Genomic DNA, 22,599 nt, shown 5'->3' with positions numbered 1-22,599 from the left:
AAAAATAATTAAATTGAAGGAGCATCATTGAGTAATTCCATCATTGTTCCAAGACTCAGTTTTCTCATAATGGAAAAAAAATAATTTGAACAGCATACTCTTAAGATTCCTTTTTAGCTTCAAAATATTATGAAGAGATGATTCAAGATATATAATTTAGTAGGACTGAATAGTAATTGCTTCCATATTATTTAGAACACACATCAGTTAATCTTTCAAAAATATAATTGCCATAAGTGCTTTTATCTTCCTATTATTTTCTTAATGTAGATTCATGCAGTTGCTCTGACGTAAATTTAGCAAGTGACCTTAAATTGATGAGATAAGCAGAACATTTGTGGAATCAAGTTGGTAACTGATATAGTTCCTTCTTTTCAAATCGTGTACCTATTTATTTCTCTCTTTGCATCCTTACATTTTAACATAATTCATAGATTTATAAGTACATATATATGTGTGTGTATGGGTATGGGTGTGTGCATGTCAGTAATAAAAATGTGCATATCACCCTAAGAAAGGTCTTTTGCTTCTATTGCTGTTTTCTATAGGGGCTGCTTAAAAGGAGACTTACTCAAACTGAAATGGGGTCAACTATATTCAGTTAAATCTGACTCACTGTTTCTGCTTGGTTTTCTAATCCCTCTTGCACATTTTCATATTTGATATAGCCCCAAAATAACCTCTTGAATTCCATCTATCTTAAAATATCTTGTATTTTTCTTCTTTATCTTTCTCATACTTATAAAGATATGTTTAATCATGAAGCACCTATGTCTTGATGTTAGAATACTGAAGATGACTGCACTATTAGTGATGAAGGCTTTTGTCTGTAGGCAAGAGTCCAATCAACAGTGCCTTAAATTGATGAAGACTTACTTTTTTCATGAAACAAGAAATTTAGGGATCTATTGGTCCAGGGTTGGAGGAGTGTCTCAGTGATGGCAGCAGGCACCTAAGCTTTATTTTTCTTTTTTCTCCATTATCCCTATCTGTGGCTTTCAACATCATAGACATCATATCTGGGTTACCAGCAAGAAGAAGATGAAAGTTGAAAAGGCAAAATTGAGCATTGGCAACTGAATGTTTCTGTCTTAGTCAATTTAGGCTGCTATGGCAAATTACCATAGACTGGGTGGCTTACAAATGACAGAACTTTGTTTCTCCTAATTCTGGAGCCTAGAGGTCTGAGAGCAGGGTGCTAGCATGGTTGGGTTCTGGTAAGAGCCTTCTTCCAGGTTGCAGACTGCCAACTTCTTTTTGATCCTCAAATGGAAGAAAGGTGAGCTAGCTGTCTAGCCCGCTCTTAGAAGAGCACTAATTCCATTCATGAAGGCTCCACCTGCATGATCTCATTACTTCCAAAAGGGTCCACCTCCAAATACCAACACAATGGGGATTAGATTTCAATGTATGAATTTTGTGGGAACACAATCATTCATTCTATATCAATATTCTTTCTGCAGATATTTCCAGGAATCCCCACCCAGTGATTCTTGTATCTAATTGGCCAACATTATTTGTCATGGCCACTCCTAGCTACAAGAGTGTTAGTAAAATGACTAATATTATCTGCGTATGTTCCCCCACCCCCATCAAGCTCAGGTTAATAAGGAAGACAATGAGAATGGATACTGAGTAGGCAATTAGCAGCACATACCACAACATGTATTACCAGTGCAGAGGGAATTTGAGTATGTTATTCTCAAAGGATTCCAAGTGCATATTGGCTGCTCATGAATCACTGAAAGGGCACATTTGCTCATATTGATGATTAAGTTTTCATTTCTGGTTTAACTTTAATTAATGTACATGATGAGGCTCTTTTCCACTACTTTTTTTTTTTTTTTTTTCTTTTCTCGATACGCGGGCCTCTCACTGTAGTGGCCTCTCTCGTTCCGGAGCACAGGCTCCGGACATGCAGGCTCAGCGGCCATGGCTCACGGACCCAGCCACTCCACGGCATGTGGGATCTTCCCGGACCAGGGCACGAACCCGTGTCCCCTGCATCGGCAGGCGGACTCTCAACCACTGCGCCACCAGGGAAGCCCTCCACTACTTCTGTATAGGCTTTATGGTGAATAAAGAGAGCTAAATTTAGAGAAATGGTTTGAAATATATATATAATATGGAAATGGGGTTAATTATATAGACTTTTTGAAAAAGCTTAGCACTTTGAGCTATGCTTGTTTGCTTTTATGATTGTAGCTGTAGAGTTGGTATACATTTTCCAAGATTTTGCCAGAGAGATTGGTGTTTGTCCTCACAACTTGACACCATATTAAGAGTTAGTTATTAATTCTACCTCACAGATGATGAAACTGATGTTCAGGGAGATGATGATATTTATTGAGCATATAGAAGTTGTAAAATTCCTTATGAATTAATTTCAGAATTCTTTAAGGATTTAAGATTTTACTTGTAAAACTAAGAGTCCCTATTATAACTGAATAGAGAGGACATGACAACTGTTCAGACACATGAACAAAGATAGGGGTTATGCTCTAAGTGACACGGAGGATTGAGAGCAATGTCATTACAAAACATGAACAAATAACCATTACTGAGGTCTGTTGTTCCTCAGTATCGCATGTGCTATTTAATAAGAACAGCAAGTTACTATGTGGATAAACAATGAACAATTTAATAATGAATTCCAATAAAAGATTATGGTAAAATCTTCCTGTTGTTTAAAACTTGATGGTTCAAGCTAAATCTCCATTCCTCTTTTATGAATAACTCTTGTGATTGGGAAGCAATAATAAAAATCATTATGAGAAGCAAAAACAAACCAACAAAACCCATTTTTTGAGCTTTAATTTATGGATCAGGATAGGAACTTAGGTCTGTTTGATGACAAAGTTCTTATTCTTAATCTTCATGACAACGCTGCATGGTAAGCATTGCTATACCAATTTTAGAATAACGAGGCAGAGGGGAGAGGTGTGAAATCATTTGTCCAAGGCAGAATTGAGGTTTTTCTGCAAATCTATCAAAGGTAACCCTCTGAGCTCATTATATTACACTTTGCAACCTCCCTATAATGTTACTCCTTTTCACTTATATTCAGCTGTCATCATCATCATCATTATTTCTTCTACCTAGGTTCCTTTCCTTCCAAATTTCCATCTTGTGAACTTCTCCCTTAAACATGTTCTTGTAGGAGATTACTATTTTGGGTTGTCCCTTCTAAACGCTTCTCTCCCTTTTGGCAAGAATGTATCACTTTTTATTTCACAGTGCCTTGTGATGTGCTTCTTTCCAAATATCCGTTGCTGATATGAGAGGAATTAATTCTTCTAGGTTCATTTTCAGTGCAGAGATGCTTGGCATTGCCTGCAATCAGCTCACTCCTCCCCTCCCCCACAGTTTGCTTACACTTATCACTTAATGCATTTTTTACAGAACTTTATGCATATAGTTGTGCAACAGAAAAACATCTGTTTGAGGCAGAGATCATTTAGTTGAAAGAAATAGAACTTATCCTAGTTCAAGTTCATTAGGGTGAGATGTCTTTATTAGAATTCAAGTAGTAAGACAAATTTTAGCCAGTCTTATTACAAGCTTAATTAGACGTAGAGAAGGAAAGTCAGGAGCTGAGACACACCTCTTGGTGATTGCATAGCCTCTTTCCTCTCCCCATCTCCCAGGCTCTCTCTTTCTCTTCCCCTTTGTGGTCAAGTCTCTCTGCTAATGCAAGGCTGAATAGGTGCGTCCGCCCCAAATCTACATGACTTCAGAGTTTCCCAACATATTCCCTTCAGGCTATGTTTTCTGAATCTGATCATTGAAATCCTTGGAAGATGGAATGTAGGAAATAAGAGGATGTTCTGTTTTCCCATGGATCAGCTTTCCCCTCCTGGCATAATCAGCTATGGTCACCCAGAAGGTGGTGCAAATAGAATCCCATTAGTGGGAGCTATCAGTAAGGAGTATTTTCAAAGCAGGGGTGTGATTTTGGTAGGCACTCCAAAATTTAACTACTCTGAACACTTAAACCAGAGTAGCAATAAAGATAAAATATCTGGCAAGGGAAGCTGAGCAGTACAGTTCATCCATATTTGTTTATAATATAAAGGGTTAATTCTCATATACTGTTTACCATTTACTAGTGCTTTACTTATGATATTCCTCACAGCAATCCTGTGAGGAAGATATTATGGTTATTAACATTTAACAAGGGAAGGAGGCTGAAGGAAATTTATTATTATCCCCATTTTACAGAGAAGGGAAGTTTATGTAGAAGTAAAAACTTTACTTCTACATAAATTATTTACCCAGATTGGCAAGTAGAAAAACAGGGGTGTGAACCTAGGCAGTTTGTCTCCTGAGTGCATACACATAACCTTCAAATCGCATAATCTTCCATTACTGGTTTTAAGGAAAATCATTCCCTCTTAGTAAAATTGCTACTAATTCTTTTTAGAAAGGTAAATTTTACCTTCTCTTACCTTCTGCTGACTCACCTGTAGAATGGGAACAGGAAACTCAGAGTTGCCTGATGATAGGGCTTGTTCATATTATCCAATCTTAAAATATTTGGTACTCTATTTTAGCATTTTAGTGTTTGCTCTTTGTACGTAAATATTAAAATGTGGGAAAGTAAAATAAGGCAGAAAGAAAGTCTTGTTAATAACAGGCAAAATTTGTGAAACTGTATTTTCAGACAGCTGAAATTAATGGTGACTGAAAGCCACTTGGGTCTGATGGCTCTTTGGTGGTGTATATGATACACATTGGTGGTTTCTCTCTTGTTACTCTTGGACAAATGTTCAAACCACTAAAACCACTTACAAAATTGGCACTTGTAATAGAAAATGTCAGTTCCTTATCTTGGGAATCCTCTACCATGGAGAAGAATCATCCTAGAAAAGGGACTTAAAAATTTCACTGAAAAGTCCAAAAGGGGAAAAAATAACCCACAAACATTCTCTATCGTGGCATTATCTCTCCTTAAGAGATTTTTATTTTGAGTGTAAAATGGTATGGAGCAGTACAATGGAGGTTAACCTCAAGGATAAACAAGTCTCTCTCTTCTTTCCCTCTCCTCCCATTCTCTCTGTTTCAGAAAATCATGATTTTCAAGTTAACTATGGCACCTTTACAACTCTGATTCCAAATATGACTTATAAAAATAAAAATTAAAATAAATGAAATTATTGTCCTTTACCCTGGCTTTCTTTATGAAATATCTGATAGGAGCATATTTTTGTAGTTAGAACACTAGTGATTTTAGTTTATCAGAATTAAATTTGAAATCACTTAGTCATCAAGTTAATTTAAGGCAATCATTTAATCATTATGCACTCAGCATTTTGGGCTGTATGATTCTCATTCTGTGCTTTAAAATCCTAGGCTTTAGTTGAGAAAATGTAGAGTGATTCACATAAGTTATATCATGGTATTTCATTATGAAATCTCTGTAATGCACAATCAATAGTGTGCAGTTATGCATCTCTATATGAGATTTAAGAGTACTATTAAAATGTTAAAAGAAAAAGAAATATATTTTTAAATGTTTTACCATTTATGTACTCACATTATGAGCTTTTCCTTTTCTACTTTAAAACCTTTCCAATTAGAATTGTTAAAACCTAAAATTTTAGCTGGCCATTCAATTTGGTGCAAATGTACCTTCTAATTTTTTAAAGGTTATTACTGGAGCACAATTCGGAACCATTTAACTGAACTTAGAAAAACAATATGCCTGTACAAAACATTCAAAGACCACATATTTGAACTTTCTTGAACTTTTTTATTTCTGGCACTATTCAGTTATCAATTTGTTCCCTTTATGAATGGAAAAAATTTTTGTCAAGAGAGACATAATGTGCAAAGTGAATCTTTACAAATTTAATTACAGCAAGAAGTTCTGGAGATATTTAGAAAATATAGAAAAGACTTTCTTCAAAATTTAATTTTGCAAAAGCTTTTCAAACAAGGTGAAACATTAGTTTTACCATCTTTTACTATTTAATATATACAGCAGAAAATAAGGTAAGATGAAAAATAGAAAAGTTATTATGAAACTCTACTTAAGAGTATTGTAAAAATTTGCATATAGTAATTACTTTGATTTAGCGGCTTTTGTAAATTCTGTATATTTCTACTGGAAGCAATGGGAACACTTAAAAGAAAAGGATTTACTTACTGTCAGAGTATATTTCAAAGCCATTTTAAAATTATATATATTTAAAACATACTTCTGGTAATGAAAATGAATCATTTTATTTTAGCAAATACAGACGTACAAAAAATTAAAATAGTTCTAGTTATTACAGTGCATATTACTTGTTCTTGCATATATAATACAATATTAGGATAGATGAATAGATACACACATATATATATATATCCAGATATACAGATACATGTATATGTATATATAAGTATATACACATATATACACACACCTACATATATCTTTTGCATTAATTAACATTATAAAGGGAAAATGATGCTGTTTTTAAATAATTTTGAGAAAAATATATATTTACTATTAAATAGAAACCTTGATGTTCAACTGTAATTTTTGGCATTATGAATTCTGCCATTTCTGTTGCATTTTGCTTTCTAATTCTGATGTTATTGACTAATTTGTAGCTTTTTACAATTTAATTTTTACCTGTTTCTTTCTATGTCTCCCTCCTCAGAAAGCTAACTTCTAAAATTTACACTATAGTCTATTATCTGCTTTCACTTTTCTGTTTTTATTGTGGCTTCAAAAGCACCTTATATTCTTAATTTTACAAAGCTTATTGCAGGTGTTTCTGAAATTTCTATTTTTTGTTTATTTTCAAACATTGTTTCAAGTGATAACTTCCTCCACATTCCTCCCATTATTTTACAAAATCTTCTTTACTCATCTTTAAAAGAGCATGTTGATAACTGGGCCAAAATATTTCTTTGCTTTTACTACTCATTAGCCCTTGCTGCCACCTACTGCAAAAAGGAGGAACCTACTCCCCTTGTTTTAACATCCAGCAATGCTGCTTATTCATACTTTCTGTTTCCTACCATTTTTCAGTTTCCTTTATTGCCTCGTGGCCCATCCTTATCCCTAGAAATGTAAGGATCTTAGTGAGTTTTTCCAGAATATTCCTGCTTATTTTCCTTGACACTGTGCTTATATTCTGAAGGATCAAATTTGAAATTAGCCATACATATCTTATTTGTCTATAATTCTATAAACAAACATAGTTTATGGACAAACATAGTTTATGGACAAACATAGTTTATGGACAAACATAGTTTATGGAATTTCTTTTAATTTTAATAGTTGAGAGCACCCTTGCTAAATTTCCAGAGATTTTGAAAAATATTTTTTAATTTAGCATTTCATCAGTAATTTCAGTTTGGAGTTTTGACAGGCTGAGTACTTAAGACATCTTGCTGACATGTAGATTTCTTTGAATATTCTGTATTACAATGTTAGTTGCAAGGTTGCCTGATGAATTTGATTAAATTTTCTGTGTTAAATCTTTTAAATCTAATCATGTGCTCCCAGACTTCTGAATTATGTTTGTTTATGGGCATATGGGCATTAGTCATTTAGCTGCACTCCACCCCCCCCTTCCTCCCCCTACCCCTTACACACATACACCATCAACTTTGCATACAATAAGTCCTCACTAAGTCCATTAAAATTTGGTACCCTCCGTTTTACTACACCGAAAGACATATAAGATGTATTTAAATAAACTGTATGATGGTCTTGTATTACTTTTGGTCCTAACTGCCACCTATTATTGGCACAATGGGAATACGACAAAGGATGGATAATGTGGTTAGTATCTTTTTTGTCTGAATGAGTATATTCTAGATTTTTGTGTGTCAGGGGCTTGCATAGGACTTATTAAGTAGAGACTGAGGGGAGAGCTTTGGATATAAAATTATCTGAGAAGCACTGATTGGATTCCTCAAAAATAATGTGACTTTCAGTAATACTTTTTACATTTCTCCTAGAGAATCAAAGTGAGGAAAAGTGTTTATAGGCGTTTTTACCAAATAAATCAATGTTAAAATAAAGCATTTTATTATTTATTAGATAATATTTTATATTTATGATGTATAAGCATTTTCTTTTGAGAACAGATATTATAGTTGTCACTAAAGATTTGAAAATTTATTTAATTAAAACTTCAATGTAAATAATATATTTATGTTATGGGATTTAGGAAAAATAATTTTAATATAGAAAATATATTTACCCTATTTATATTAAAATCAAGCTGGTACCCTATAAAAATAACTTAAGACTTTAAAATCAATTTATAAATTATGTAACCTATATTTGTCTGGGTGAAAACATTTGTCTGTGTATGTATATGCATGTGTGTGTGTGTGTGTGTGTGTGTGTGTGTGTGTGTAAAACCACAAAAAATTCCATTCTCCTTATGGTATGCTATAAGAGCTTTTGACTGTCTGAGGAAATACAAAGACTAAAAACAAAAAAGTAATAAAAATGTATTCCAGTCTTTAATACTGGGCCCTCCAAAAGCATTATTGGGAGGCCCTGATTCATATCGCCCAGTGACACTTCTATAAAACATAGTGTTTTTCTCTTCTTTCCAACTTTCCCACATCTCATAGTTGCTTGGGAGATTCTTACTTTATAACTGTGTTAAATCTTATCTCTATTTCCCTAAATCCCTGATCTGAGTCTTTTCATTCCCAGATTGCTTCCACTTCTCTAGTTTCTGCATGACAGAAGCCTGAGAACAAGGGGGGCAAAAAAGCCATAGAAGGGAGGATAGGAACTGGAGCTGAGCAAGGAAAATATGAACTCATATTCTCTGAGTGTGTCTGTAGGGGTGTGTATGCATGTGTGTGTCTGAGAAAAAGAGGAAGAGGCAGGAGGAGATTTTGGTGGGGAACACACTAGCATTAATAAATCCTTTCCCCATCACATTCATATTCATGACCTATATTCCTATTTTGTTCACATTTTTATAGCTTAGATGAAACTCTGATGAGAATTTTGATTACTACTAGTAGTGAAACAACTCATAAAGATGATGTCTCACTAGCCACATCATCTCTTCACCCTTTCTTGAAGACTCCCTGTTAGAAGTCTTTCCTGATTCTTTCCCCTTTTAAGTATAGCAGTGATTGTTCAATGACTCATTTAAATTTTGTTTAAAGATTTAGTTTAATACTTTTCTCATAAAAGATAATGAGACAGGGCTCATGAAAACACACATTGTAATTTAAATAACAAAAACACTAAATTTAAATAATACACACACACATACACACATATGTGTATATATGAAATGTTCTTACATTAAAAGTATTCCTTAAAAAAAAAAAGTATTCCTTAAATTATGATGAGGAAAGTTGCCTGGAAATAGCAGAACTTCACTCATTGGTCATGTAAAAATGAACATTTCACCTACACTGGGTTTAGTAGTGTAAAATGGGGAAGAAGGTGAGGGTGCTGTGCCAAGTCATCTTGTGTTGCAATAGTGATAATTACATGGAAAAATTAATTTTAAAGCCTCTATAGGATTGCTGTTTTGATTTACTTTAAATATCCTTCCGTAAAGAAGAGAGAAGTTTCTAATTTGCATGTCACCTATAAAATGTAGACTGTTAAAAAGCAGAGTCCTATATGATGCAGTCGTCACATTTCTTTCTTTTGCTTCTATTTTAAAGATCCACAATTTTAATTTTTGAAAATATACATAAAGCCTGTGATAAAAATAAATGCTAATATAACTTTTTGTTCTGGGGTCAGCTAATCCACCTCAGTTTTCTGTGTTCCATGTTTCCTAGGTCTAAAGTTTAGACAGTGTACTGCTAATGACCTTTAAAAAATTTAGAAAAGTAGTATGTGCACACACGTGGTGTGCACATAAATATATGGTTGTGATCATTCTTAAGCCTAATTTATAAAAGAAAATACAAAATTACTCAGGATACAGAAGAAGTAAAATTTACAATGACTTTATTAAGTAGGGATGTATAGGTAAAATCTTGCATTCAATACCTGTTTTTAATTAATTTTAAGGTCAAAATTAGACCAAAAATCCATAGGAACTATTATATATTCTCTCTCAAATTATACCTTATTTTTATTAAAGAACTCACTCTGATCCTTGTTAATTTGATTTTTTTTTAATGCTTGCTTAAAAGAATTTGGTGGATTACATTCTTTGTATTCATATCCAGTTGTTCTCTTTCCAAGGTATACACATGGGGCATTTATTTTGGGTTATCACTGGTAACCAAGGTCACCTTTACATCCTCATTATTGGCTTTTCTTTTAATAATTGGAAGAGTGGATTCATATAGGCTTCCTTACTCATTTAGTTCTTTAAAATTGATGAAAATTGCAATGCCTTTTGAACTATAGTGTGCTTCATCAAATAATAAATACTAGCCTTCAAAACATATATTGCTATTATTATTTTGCAATCATATACCATAAAACATTGAGATATATGTTTAAGAAAAAGATAGTTTTACATGTTGGACAAATCTGGCTCATTTAATACACAGAGACTGACACCTCTATGAAAAAGATTAATATATTGTATTACTTAGCTATATAGATCAGCTGTACCATCAAATATTTTCTTGTAGTAAAAGTTATCTTCAGTTTCAGTAAAGGTAAGTTTCTGGCACTTCTATACACACTAGACTATATATTAAACTTTGAAATAATTGAATAAAATATTTCTTGTTATCTTTGAACACTTTAAATTTAAGTTACAAAAATGTATCAGTCAGAGTACCTGATGGAAACAAAAGGCACAATCAGGAGTGATTTTTGAGAGAGAATTTAGGTAACAGATACTTTCCAGAGGAGTGGCTGGGTTGGAGAAACTGAGGAGAGATACTGAGTATCCTAGGTTTTAACAATAGTGGAAAGCTAAAGGGGTAAGGGAGAAGATGATGTTATTACAGGCACACTTGAGCTGGAACTATGGAAGGGTGGTGACAAGAAAGGGCTGTCTTTGTACAGCAATGCAGCCACTGCCATTAAGAACCACAGTCCAAGTTCTAGAGCAAAAGGGGCAAGAACAGCCCCCCCTTTCTTTCCTACTGCCCTCATCCAGTACCTCTCATTGACAATACCCCAACAAAAGCCAGGAGACAAGGGAAACCAGGTACATGCAGCTATTAGAGGTTAACCTCTAGGGCACAAAGAAGGGCAAATGAGAGATCTAAGGTTAGGGGACAGGTGAGGAATAGAGATGATTAGCACAAATGTAAAAATAAGTATATGCATTATATCAAAACCCATATTTCCCAAGCATTTAGATTTTGTTTAACTTAGCGTTAGTCACATGATAAGTTCAGTGGAATAACATTTAAACCATGAGCCGACAATTATCACAAATGATTCCACTCATTAAGGCTCCTTAAATTGGGTACAGCCAAGGCATTTTTTTTTTCTCGTGTGTGTGTGTTGTTTTTTTAAGCTTTTTAAAAATTTATTTATTTATTTTTGGCTGTGTTGGGTCTTGTTTCTGTGCGAGGGCTTTCTCCAGTTGTGGCGAGCATGGCCACTCTTCATCGCAGTGCGCGGGCCTCTCACTGTCGCGGCTCCTCCCGTTGCGGAGCACAGGCTCCAAATGCGCAGGCTTAGTAGTTGTGGCTCACGGGGCCAGTTTCTCCGCGGCATGTGGGATCCTCCCAGATCAGGGCTCGAACCCGTGTCCCCTACACTGGCAGGCAGATTCTCAACCACTGCGCCACCAGGGAATCCCTCTCACTGTGTTTTAAGGTTTCCTAAGCAGAGTTCTTGGCAGCAAAGCATGTGTAACAAATTAGGTAAATTAGGCCGATTTACTCGATTAGAACTCTACCCTCACCGACCAAAATAAAAGTAGAAGAGTAGAGGATTATCCTTGTCTCAGGTGAGATACGTACAAGCAGTCTGACTCATTAAGTGCATGATTTCACACTGTATTATCAATATACGACTGTTTCTGCCAGTCAGCATAACTTGAGAAGCAAAAGTTGAGAAAAGGGAGAAGAAATTAAGTGTACACCATTTATGCAGACTGAAGAAGAAAGAAAAAAGATGGTAAAGTGTGAGAGACTACTATTGACAAATCAAACCCACCCATCAGGTGGTCACAGAATTATCCTCTTTCAATTACTGATCACTGTCTCCCTTGTAGCAGGTTACTTGCTCTTCCTAGCTCCCTTACTACCCTGTTACCTATACCTTCTCCTTTATTTTCAATTCCACGATACAGACTGCTGAATAATTAGGAAGTTTTATCACAATGCTATTAATACATTTAAAGGACATATTAGAACAGGAAATTATTGCCACAGAGTTGCTTTTGTTGCACTGTTAAGCTTAATTCAAAAACTAAGATAAGAAAGTACTTAATTCCCTCAAAAATCCAAATATAAATTTGGAGATTTCTTCTGCATAAGCAGGCTTTTAAAATCAATTATAAGCTTAAATGTAACATGGCTAACTAAAGTTTTGGTAAATTAAATCATGTGGTAAAATAAACAGAATTTCAAAAGAGACTAATCTTAGATGACTGATATTCAGGACCACCCTGTTTTACCCTATCCCACTTTTTTTTTTAAATTTGTACTTCGTGTTTGTTATGATTGTTTTAAACACATGGTTCAATGACCAATCTAAAGAGGTTGCTGCCTTTTAAAAGTAAATATACAACAATAACCCAAAGAGGACATTTAAAGCTGCCTTTTCATTTAAAAAAGAAAAATAAACCATAATATTATAGGAGGTGAAGATAGGTAGTTAGATAATGAAATTGTCTTAATTCTTCAGGCTTGGAGCCATTATCCTCAGAAAAGACACCCCAGTCCAACTCTAATGAATCACCAATAAAATCTCTACAATAAGCTAATCACAATTAACCTGTGTGGTGTCATTAAGCTGGGGGGGGGGCGAGGTACAGCAGGAAGGGGATTGATTATAAGTCTCAGTTTTGATTGTTTTCAGAATCCTGTGTTCTTCTAGAGGACACCAAAAGATAGTTGTGTAGAAGTAAGAGTAAATCAGCCCCAGGGAGCACTGTGAGTGTGAGATGCCAGCTTTGAGCTGAAGTTGAGATGAGTTTCAAGTGCCTGAACACCCCCATAGAGCAGTAAAAAGATATGACATCGATACACTCAGCTGCATCTTGTTAAAAGCTTCCTGCGGGTTGGCAGAATGAAATCTTTATTTAAAATACACAAACTATTGTCAAGGGAAAGATGGAGAAGAGAACACAGTAAAAGGGCCAGATGCTTTGCCTAACCCGCCAGAAGCAGCAGAAAGGGAGAGGTGGTCACACCGTCTTTGCAGCAGCAACAGAAAAGGTGACTAACGCCACCACATCAGCATCCATCTGCTCTTCCCACCGTTTCAAGATGCATTATTTCTTTTATTATTAATTATAAGTGTTTCCGGGGGAGGGCAAATACATGATTACAAATAGCAAGAGCGGAAATCATTTCTGCTGCCACTTGGCATGAGGTACAGTAGTGTATGTAATGAGTGAGTGATGACAGGAAACATAGCAGCAGTGTTCAGCCCCAGCATTTCTCCTACCAATCCGCTCCAACTCGCTCTTCGTAGTCAAGAGGCTGTCTAACAGAAAGTTCATGTAAAACCATTACTGAACACTGACAGGAAGGAACTGAGACAGGGGTGAGTGGTGTGTATTTGTGCAGAGGGAGAAGGAGGGAGGGAAAGGAGAGAGGAAGAGAGAATGAGTTAGTCATCATCTTGCACAGACAACACCGTAAGGGGGGCAGGTGCTTTGCATAATACAAAGATAGACATGCAGTACACATACACACACACTTGCACGTGCAGGAGAAGTCTTTTTGGTTTATATCCTATTTACAAGAACAACTTTAAGTGATACTAACTGTGTGCAAGTGAACCTTCTTGAATGGGTGAGCTCAGTGGGTTTAAGGTGGCAGAGCAGGGAGCTTGGTAGGGGATGGGTTCAGAAGAAGGGTCACTCCTGAAGAGCAAAGGGGCATGGCAAGCAATGAAGCAGGCATGAATAGAAAAATCACCCTGGGGAAAATGTAACCTATATTGATTAAGCTTTGTTTCTCTTTGGGAGAAAGTGACATTTCTGCTATTAGGTCATGGACAAATAAGTAGATGGCTCACTGCTTTCTGTTTGTGTCCATAGTGCTTACAGCACGTTTGACTAAAGGGTACCTGGAAGTCTCTCTGTTGCGTTATTACAAACAGGCTAATTATTTTGGCCTTTTTTTTTTTTTTTTAAAGCACCGACGTAGTGACATTGCTCTCTCTTTAGCAAGAAAGAGAGAGCATTTGTTGCCATAGCTGTATGCTCTGACCAGACATAAATGACGGTGGAGTGATACGCTTTCTGCTAGATTTCTTTCATCCTGCCCACCCTCTTCCCCAGCTCCAGTCCCCTTTTCTAGCTTTGCTCAGGGGACCTAAGTTCCTGTTCCCTGGTATCCGGAGTCTTTGGCACACCACCTTAGTGGCGTTGGCCGCTCTATGGTGGGGGACTGAGCAGGTGGGGAAGAAATTGCTCCCCCAATGCCTGTCCGCGTCCTCTCCTCAATAGCGAGGCTGTTTCCCAGCAACTCTTTTACAGGTTTTTCCCTTCTCAAGTACCACCTCGGCAGAGCCCAGTGTCTCCCTGTATCCCGGCAGCCAGGGTGCCAAGCACCCCAAACGACGACTATTGATACATCCTGTATCTGAGATACAGAACACCCCGGGCGCCACGGAGCCTCCGCTCCCCTTCCTTACCTCTCACTAAAGGGGCTCTTCCCAAGCATCGATCGTATTGCAAGTTAAATCTTTAGCCCTTGCATTTTTAAACCCTCCCCCGCTAACCCTAACCGCCAGCTTCCCTCCAAAACAAAAAGCGAAAACACCTGTAAAATAAACGAAAGCACGCGAACACCTGAAGAAGCGCAAGCGAGATTCACACCTGGACAAGTCCTGTGTGGCTTTAGTAGTCGGGAATAGCCCGGGCCCGACATGTCCTCCTCTCCCTGCGCCGACACCACTGGACCCCCGAGCCCTGGAATCCCGCCAAGGTCCCGGGGGCGCGGGGTCAGTCAGGTCAGCGCCCGGGCAGCTCGGGGGCGCGGCGCGGCTTCCCTCCTCCCGCCCCAGCCCGCGCCCGCACAGCCGCCGCCGTTGGCGCCGCCGCCGCCTCCCGGGCGGGCGCTCAGAACATCCCGCGCCGCGTCCTCCACGCCCTGGGCTCCCGCCTGCCCACCAGCGGGAGCCGGGCCCGCGCCGCTGGCAGCCATCAAGTGGCTTGTTAAGGAAATGCAGGTGAGTGCTTGAGGCGGGGCGGCTGCTGTCGGAGACGTGGGGTGTGTGCCTGTGTGTGCGAGCGGGAGCAAGAGGGAGCGCGAGCGAGCCGGCCAGTGCGGGAGCTGCCGGGAGATGCCCGCCGCCTCGGCTCCGTGCCCCGCCGCGCCCACACCCGGCGGCCCGAGCGCGTGGGGCAGCGCCTCGCCCTGAAAGCGGCTGGCCCCCCGGCTTCTCCGCCAGCCGCTCGCCGGCCTCCCCCGCCCCGCGCTCCCTCCCAGCCCGAGCCCTCCGGCTGCTCCTCCCCCTCGGCGTCCTCCCCTCAGCGCGGCGCTGACAGGCAGCCTCCGCGGGGAGAGTGCAGGTACTTTGCCTTCAGAATAATTTGTAGGACCCCGGCGAGCTTGCGGAGCGCCCTCATTTTCTCCTGTCTTCGCCCCCCTCCCTCCCGAAAAGAAGACCCCACTTTTGAAACAACCAGAACCCGAAGCATCCGACCAAAGCCAAAGCCCGACGGGCGGCTGTTCTTGTGCTGTCCTTTCTTGCAGTTTATTCTGGGCCTGTGTGGAATAGAAAGACAGTTCTTTATTTGACTGGTAGGGGAGAAACGAGAAGACTCCTCAGGCTTTCCAAGGACTGGAGCGGCTGCTTTAGTAAGTAAACTGTGCTTCTGTATTTCTTGTCTTAAACTGAGGCATATGCTGAATGAATGCTTTTCCCCCGATGGTATGGGCGGGCAGTTTTTTCGTTTTACCGGGGAAGAAGTTGATTTATATAACTTCACTAGTTCTTAATTGAGAAGTGGTTTGCTAAGCTTACTTTCTTTTCCTTTTCTTTCTTTCTTTCTTTCTTTCTTTCTTTCTTTCTTTCTTTCTTTCTTTCTTTCTTTCTTTCTTTCTTCCTTCCGTTCTTCTTTCTCTCTCTCTCTCTCTCTCTCTCTCTCTCTTCTTTCTTTTTTGGAAGACCGTTGCATTCAGCAGACTTCAGTATGGGCAGTCTTGCTGGGAATCCGATTTTTTAAACGCTGATTGTTCAAGGGCTATGGGAAGCCTGGTTTGTGAAACGTTGGTTGGTTCTAAGATTTAAGGATGGTTTCCTTAAAAAAAGCTTGAACATTCTAACCCTACTGGTTCCCTTCTACTGCTAGCTTCAACCTCAGCCTTAATCCACAGCAACTCTCATCCTTCTCTGACATACTTGGTTGCTTGTTTTATCTTTGGTTCTGAAGAGAGCTTGTTAAAAAAAAAGAAAAAATTGGGTCAAGGGAAAGTTAATATAGGTGGTTTGAAAGACTGGAATAAAACCCTGCTGAGGTTTCATTATGCTTGTAGGTAGAGGAGATGTGGAAGAAAATCTGGGAATTTTAGCCTAGTTTGTAAAAAAAAAAACTGGATGAAATTAATTTGGAGAGGGAATGTGAAAAATGTTTTGGAGAGGGCAGGAGCTGAGGCTGTGACTTTGACACAGCAGGTTATAACTTGTGACAGGGGCTCAGCAGCCAGTGACAGGTTTAAGGTGTCTCCTAGGACTGAATATCTCTGCATCAAAAACTTTTGCAGGTGGTATCCCTCTTGGGGCTAACATTACCATGTCAGTAGCTGCAGCATTTCTGTAAAAACAAGTAGGACACTCTTCATCTCTCTGTGAAAGGGTTAATATCTTAAAATTTAAAAAAGAGAGATATACAGTCTAACATTTGCCAGTATTTTGTAATATCTAAATAAAACCTTTGTGTTATGTCAGGAAAAATATAGTTGAGTCAGTCTGTTTTGCACAAGAGGGAGAGAATCAATAACATTTCAGCATTTTTTTTCCTTTATCACTGCCAAATGGATTCTGAATCTAATTCTTCCTGCATTGTTACATATACAGTAGATACAGTAGGAATTGCAGTTTAGTTAAAACAGAGGTGATTTTTAACAAATTAAAACTTCTTTGACATAATAGCACTCATACTGACAAGTGTAGAATAGTGATTAGGAAAAGTTTTTCTGTTATATCTTTAACTTTCAACTTTCTGTGTTAGTATAATATACACTTTTCTAATCAAATCCTTTGAAGAGTTAGAAACCAGACTGAAAATTAAAATCACTTATCTCACAGATTATTTTTAACAAAACACCTTACTATCAAATAATACCTGAGAGTTTTCTTATATTTAGTTGCTGATGATGGTAAAGTGAAAAACAATTACCTTTATATTTACTCAAGTAAATATATAAAAGCAGCTAAATTCATTTGGCATTGATTTTTAAAAATTTAAGAGTGAACTAATGTACAGTGGTATAAAAGAGTGAAAGCTCTTCTTAGAGTTGTTATGGTTATTCAATATCAGAAGCTCTGAATATCTTGGGACATAAGTTTTGGAGGTAATGAAATAACAGTAGGACAGTTGATGAATTTGTTGACATGAAGTTACCATACGTGGAAATCATTTTGGATAGATATATCATTGTTTCTTGTATATTACTCTATTCTATATAAATGTGTTTTCTTAGACGTATTACTGCTCTCAGCTGCCATTTCTATCATTGGTTTAAAGTGAATTTAAATAATTTAAAATGAAGCCTTTGGTTGATCAGATTTGGATTATAGCAAATGACCTCTACTCATTTGTGACCTCAAATATCTGAAAGCATACTTGATGTTTGAAAAAATTATTGAAAAATAAAAGGTGAGTTTGTACTGAGGTAGTCAAACTTAAGAGTGGTTCAAACATGTTATTACCTATATTACTGTTAGACACATATACCACAGAAGAAAAGACATGACAGAATTCGTCATCCTGTTTGAACTTCTGAAAGATTTACACTTAACATGAAAACTAATCTGACACACATTCTGACTCTAATTATGTCATAGTGCTGGGGAAGATAGCCTGAATTAAAACCATTTCTAGTAAAGCTTGCACATATTATATTTGATCACTGTCTCTATGTAATAAGAGAGAAAAAAGTCAAAGCTGGATGGGGCGATTCAGTTGTCAGGTTTTTTTGCCACCAGCTTTTTGTGGAATACAGAGGTTGCAACTTTAAAGTTGAAAAAAGAAAGTTGCTAATGTCAGCAGTAATGTGTTTTATTATGCAATTGTTCTTGTTATTCAGATCAGATAATGGCCCTATGAAATACATAAGCAGTCTACAGGGAATGAATGATTAATTCCTCGAAACATGTGCTTACTAAAGGAGTTCTTACTAATAGAGTGCTGTATACCTGCATTTGCTTACAATTGCAGTTGGTGAGGGCAAACATACTTTTCTTTCTCTTAATATTAACGTAGAATTTACAGGTGTAGTCCTGTCACTATCATTACTTAAAGGTGGTTTTTTGTAGACCACATGGTCTTGCATTTTAGGGAACCCTTAAATGTGATTATTATTTTCTTAAAACTTTTAATTTAGAAAGTAAGACATTGTAAAGTAGATGTGATTTTGGAAGGCTAAACTGTGGTTAAAAATTACTTTGTTTTTCCCTCTATGAAATGACATCCTTTCTCTCCTGTGTACTACTAGTAGGGTGCAGATGCAACCTGCAAGGGCAAAGGATATTTTTCTTTAGTGAGATTAAGTATAAGAGAAAAGCTAAAATATTGCTGGTTTATATAAAATAATTAGCTGGATACTATGTTGAAATTTTAGGAATGGCTACTAGTGCACATGACAGTTGTGGCTACCACTGGTGTAAATTGTTTTGCTGTTAGAAAAGTAATATTGATGTAACTTCTGATATCTCTGCATTTCTAGGACTGGCTTATGGGAGTAGGTGGGGAATGGATGGATTTTATATGGTAATTTGAGAGCAGATGGCCTGAAATGCATGTTACACATTTCAAATTCACCCATCCAAAATCTTCTTTTTAGACATTTCTGAAAAATATGTGACTTTCAAAATTGCCTAATTGAATATCTATCAATATGTCTTTATCTATGAATCTCAAATTTAATATCACAAATAACTAAGATTCCTCCATTGTTTGGAGAAAACACCTCAATTTCAGTTATGTCTTTTTTGGACTTACACTTATACTGAATTTAATAAACTTCAGCAATGCAAATTATATGAAAATATATATTTGATAATGCTAATTTAAAAGTTACGGTGAATATTGGATGAATTGGATTTTGTATCCAGTTGAGTGCCTTTTGAATTCGTTTATCTCCTTATATATTTAAATGCAATTTTTTTATGACTACTGTCAGTTCAGTCAGTTTTAATCAGGCTTTTCAAAAGCAATTTGCCATCCATGAACAATAAATGGATTTCCACTGGTCCAGTTAAACAATGTGTATGTTAACTGTACTTGCAATAATGGTTATGTTTCTTCAAACCCTTTAAAAATGTGTTGAATGAAGGGAAATGAATGAAGAACCAAAAATGAACATTACCCACAAAGTGAACATTTATGTGATTGTAGAATCAGAAGTTTTGAGTTTTCCTCTCACCGTTATAATTGGCTGTGTGACCCCAGGGAGGTAACCTGGACTCTCTGTACCTGGGTTTTCTTCTCTGTAGAGAAATTGACCTACAGTCTGAAAATATTTCAATAACAAAATCTGAGAAACAAGCTAATGTAATTACTAATATAGTTAGTATTAGTGTTTAGCAAATTGTTGAATTACACTATGGCAGCTTGAGAATCTATGTAGGCGTTGGGGCAGCCATCTTGTTTGAAGGATGGCTAAAGAAATTGTTCTGAAGCCATGTTGGAAGTGCTTGGACACTGTTGCTATGTAGATTGAATGTTTATTTGGAGTGCTTTTAAAGGAGGAGGATGGAGATTATGGAAGGAAGGGGGTTGATTAAATTTTCTCTAAATCACCCTTCCCTCTTGCTACTGAAAGAATATCGTATAAATAAGTGTTTTTGGATTTATTACTCTATTCAATACCAGAGGGTATGAGAAGGTAAAAATAAGAGGAATTGCTTAGTCTCTTTTGACATCCTTTTTACTTCTTTTAATTACTTCATGTAAGCTATCTTACAATGTAATGTTTAGATAAATATGCACAATTGAAGTCAACTCATATTTTTTTCTGTGATATCTGTTATAGATGTCACAGCTAGAAGAAACCATAGAAGAATTTATTTCAACCCCTATATTTTAAAGACAAAACTAAAGACTTCAAAGATTAAGAACTATAAAGGTGACATAAATTTCCGAAGTTCACAGAGAGGCTTTCCATCACAGAGCAATAGTATCTAAGATACTACATGGGCAAGAAAACACACGGACAGTCATTTATATACCCGTTAGTAAATTATAAGTTAAAAAAATCTCATTGATGATGTAGGATACATTTCATTTAAAAATATTTTATAGTGATCATACTTCTCATCATGGAAAATGAACACAGAGAAAAAATACATATGGTGTTAATTTTAAGTGCTCTTTTTAAAATAGAAAAAGCCAATAATTTATACAGTTAAAAATTGTAGATACAATTTATCTAGATACAATTCATGTTATATAACTGATGCAATTGGAAACTTCCTCCCCTCTAAGAAAATCAGTGTGCCCAGTCCTTTCCTTTTCTGACAGAAATCTCTGGATGGTAGCAAGTGGCCTATATTTTTATAAATGTTTTATGTTTTAAATCATGGGAGACCGGGAGATCATGCTATATTTAAAATTTGTTTACTTTTGAATGCAAATTATGACTGATTAATTATAGAGAGTGTATTTGCTTTTCTTTGTGTGTATTTGCATGTGTGCCCTTGTGTATGTGTGTGTGTTTAAATGCATCTGTTCAAGATGGAAATTAGTGAAAATAGTGTGCTTAAAAAGTTTAGAAGTCTATATACGATAATTGAGTAGTCAACAGAGAACATATATTAGGGTGTACTGTATCAAATTGCTCTCTGATTAGTCCTTAAATCAAATGAAATTTCAACAGTATACCATATTACCAAGGCCTTCCGCCTTGTAATAATTTCATATATTTTCTGAATACCACATTGTAATAATTAAATATTCTTAAGGTTGAGATGTATAGAATTGCAGAGAACATAATTACTGTTCTTTTACATGTGCTATTATGGACCTTACTTACCTGGTTAAGTGTATGTACTTACATTAGGTGCTAAAAAAGGAAAGGAACAGATTCATATTTGATTATAACATGGTTGGTGACTTAAAAGCAGCCATCTTTAACCTCAAATTAAATGTGTATAATTTTAACTGGGATGTCTTGTTGTAAGATTCATTGCATATATGATGCTATCTGATTTACTTTGTCAAAGAACAAAAAATATTACACTTAAATGCAGAATTAGTGAACTTTTACAAAAAATCCATTTTAAGAATGCAAATATGTAAGCAATCAGCTACACAAGTCTATTAATACATTTATTGTGTTGGGACCCCTGTGAATTATACTTTTCAAAGACTACCCAAAGTTATATTTCTCAAATATAGTTTGTACTGTTGAAAAATAGACCTTTTCAGCAGCTACAAGAACAGAGAACAAAGCCTGGCAAGCATGTGTGCACATAGACCTCTTTACTACTTACCCACTAAACACATGTGTTATGGGATTTGTATCATAGGATATACTCCTGTTTCTTTCATTAGATTGTCTTGGGACAAAGGCCTAGAACATAGCTTCCTTCCAGTTCTAGAAAAGGTTAATTTAGAATACAGACCAAGAAAAAATAAGAGCAGTAGAGTGTTTCCTATTTGTAAATGAACTGTTCTAGGCCACTTGTCCAAGATATTTATTTAGGTAGGGAAAAAAAAAAAACTCATCCATGCTGTATCCCTGAGATGTTGTCCAAGTACAGTGACCTAGAATCTTTAGGATCAAGATCATAAATTCTACTTAGAGGTAGAATGAAGGATGCAGAGCGGAGAGGATGGAAGAAAGGAGAGAATTGTTAATCTTGCCTTAGAAGCAATATTCTTCCACTTTTTATTCTTCCCACAAATTGGTTTCAAACTTTGAGATATGACTTTTCACCTTGGAGTAAATGGTCATCAGATTAACAGGGAATCTGGCTCATACCTTCACTGTGCCATAGTCCCAGGTTTTGCCATTGCTACCTTGTATCCATCTGGAACTGTTAAGGAGGTTAGTTTATCAGTTCCTGATCTGTATTAATTCCTCTTTGATTTTGCCACAAAAATCAAGGACGGGAAAATACAGGCACCGTATGCACTACTCCTAGAAGTAACATTCTCTTCTATTTCCCATTTTGGATATATTTTCAAGTCAGAATCACTAGTCAGGATTATGCAGTATGTACCACATGGCGGCATAACCCATATAACACTTGATCCCCAAATATTTATTGTCTCCAGTGTTCCAAGCAACGCTGAGTAAACACTCGTAAGGTAGCAAGTTAAAATTGCCCAAATT

At 36.7% G+C, this 22,599-nt stretch overlaps 1 protein-coding gene across 8 annotated transcripts in view; it reads left to right on the top strand.

Annotated features, from left to right (window-relative positions):
• The first annotated feature begins 15,595 nt into the window (after positions 1 to 15,595).
• Positions 15,596 to 22,599, top strand: part of PTPRD (protein tyrosine phosphatase receptor type D) — a 2,143,764-nt gene continuing 2,136,760 nt past the window's right edge. For 4 of the 8 annotated variants that reach the window (XM_060300923.1, XM_060300922.1, XM_030877163.2 and 1 more), the window contains exon 1: positions 15,597 to 15,897. The gene's annotated coding sequence lies outside the window, so the exon portion shown is untranslated. Of the gene's footprint in view, positions 15,898 to 22,599 lie in introns of all 8 variants that reach the window. The other 4 variants (XM_060300920.1, XM_060300919.1, XM_060300918.1 and 1 more) reach the window with 2 other exon arrangements.

Source organism: Globicephala melas, chromosome 6 (assembly GCF_963455315.2).
Source record: "Globicephala melas chromosome 6, mGloMel1.2, whole genome shotgun sequence".
Taxonomy (NCBI): Eukaryota; Metazoa; Chordata; class Mammalia; order Artiodactyla; family Delphinidae; genus Globicephala; species Globicephala melas.
The sequence above is the reverse complement of the archived record's forward strand: the minus strand, read 5'-3'. Positions and strand labels throughout refer to the sequence as shown.